At 48.7% G+C, this 759-nt stretch overlaps 1 non-coding gene across 1 annotated transcript; it reads right to left on the bottom strand.

Moving 5' to 3' along the window:
• Positions 1-248: 248 nt before the first annotated feature.
• Trnat-ugu (transfer RNA threonine (anticodon UGU)) lies at positions 249-323 on the bottom strand. Its single transcript has one exon. It is a non-coding gene; the product is annotated as a tRNA-Thr (tRNA).
• Between the last annotated feature and the right edge of the window lie 436 nt (positions 324-759).

The raw sequence follows: 759 nt of genomic DNA, 5'->3' as shown, positions 1-759 counted from the left end.
CAGCTCCTGAAAAGATTCAGGTATTGGATTTAGTGAGAAAAAAATTCTGAATTTCAATTTAACACAAAATGTGGAATTACCGAAAATTTTCCCTTTTGTACCCTCTAACGGACTGTCACAACAATTAAAGTGTGCTGTGTCAAAGTGCTCCTGAAGCTCAAAAACATACACTGATCATGATAATTAAATGGACACCTTAGCTGCAAACAGGCATTGATGTACTTCATTTGGGACATGTTGAAATTGTGTGCCCCGACCGGGACTCGAACCCGGGTTCTCCTGCTTACATGGCAGACGCTCTATCCATCTGAGCCACCGAGGGCACAGAGGATAGCGCACCTGCAGGGATTTATGCCTTGCATGCTCTCCGTGAGTGTCTGTGTTTTGCAACCACACCGTAACTTGTAATTAAATCTGAGGGGGGTGCGATGCGGAGGTTACCTTGTCAGTGCACGTCGTGTCAGTGAGCATTCTGTCAATGTGGAGGATGGCCAAGGGACGTGATCCGTCTGAATTTGACCGAGGGCAGATTTTGACGGCCCAGAGGGTCGGCACGAGCATTTTGAAATTGCGCGACTTGTCAGGTGTTCGAGGAGTGCTGTGGCGAGTTTCTTCAACACGTGATGAAACTGAGGAGTCCAGACATCATGAGGTTGGGTGGTCGCCCCTCATTACAGATGTCGGACGTCATAGGCTGGGCAGGCTGGTACAGGAGGACAGGTGGTGAACTGTGGCGGAAGCAACGTCAGACTTCAATGC

Source organism: Schistocerca gregaria, chromosome 11 (genome assembly GCF_023897955.1).
Source record: "Schistocerca gregaria isolate iqSchGreg1 chromosome 11, iqSchGreg1.2, whole genome shotgun sequence".
Taxonomy (NCBI): Eukaryota; Metazoa; Arthropoda; class Insecta; order Orthoptera; family Acrididae; genus Schistocerca; species Schistocerca gregaria.
This window is presented reverse-complemented; position numbering and strand designations above follow the sequence as displayed.